Genomic DNA, 754 nt, shown 5'->3' with positions numbered 1-754 from the left:
CTAGAGCCTTGGTTTTTTCAACTGTAATGTTAGGAGTAGGGAGAGAGAGGTTGTAGGGTTGGATGACTTGTTTATAAGCTCCTTTCTTTCTTAATATTCTGTGTTTTAGTTATTGGTCTGATTATTCTGCGGGTGGGAAATCTAAACTTTAATTGTCCTTTGTTTTCCTAAGCCATTTTTTTTTTTTAACCATTTGAGAATATGAAGAAAGCAATGATCCTCTTCTCAGAAAGATGGACACTTACATAGACAGATACCATTTTGCATCCCATCACAGAGGCACATAAATATTCTAAAGTCTTTATATGTGAAACTTTTAAAAGTCAACAGAATCTACGGTCATGCTACCCTAAACAAGCCCGATCCCGTCTGATCTCGGAAGCTAAGCAGGGTTGGGCCTGGTTAATATTTGGATGGGAGATCACCTAGGAAGACCAGGTGCTATCGGAGTTAAAAAAAAAAAAATAATGACAAATAAGGGATTGTAAGATGACAAGTTCCTTGCAATCTGTGAGGTTAACCAAGGGTTGCCTCGCCTAAAAAATTAAAAAAAAAAAAAAATGTCTACAGAGATCAGGTAAAGGGCCTGGATCTTTAGCCATTTAACACTTTCTCTAGACTATAGACATACAGGAAATGAGAACTCTATACAAAACTCAAATTCTCCAGGAACCATCTTGGTCCAGGGGCCTCAGGAACCTCCCACGATACTGAAAGTAATATCTACTTGCCCCTATAAAATATCTTCTCCAGA

At 37.9% G+C, this 754-nt stretch overlaps 1 pseudogene; it reads left to right on the top strand.

The window, feature by feature from the left end:
- The first annotated feature begins 331 nt into the window (after window positions 1-331).
- On the top strand, window positions 332-450 carry LOC111736773 (annotated as a pseudogene).
- Window positions 451-754: the final 304 nt, after the last annotated feature.

This window comes from Pteropus vampyrus, unplaced genomic scaffold (assembly GCF_000151845.1).
Source record: "Pteropus vampyrus isolate Shadow unplaced genomic scaffold, Pvam_2.0 Scaffold1, whole genome shotgun sequence".
In the NCBI taxonomy this organism is placed as follows: Eukaryota; Metazoa; Chordata; class Mammalia; order Chiroptera; family Pteropodidae; genus Pteropus; species Pteropus vampyrus.
The sequence above is the reverse complement of the archived record's forward strand: the minus strand, read 5'-3'. Positions and strand labels throughout refer to the sequence as shown.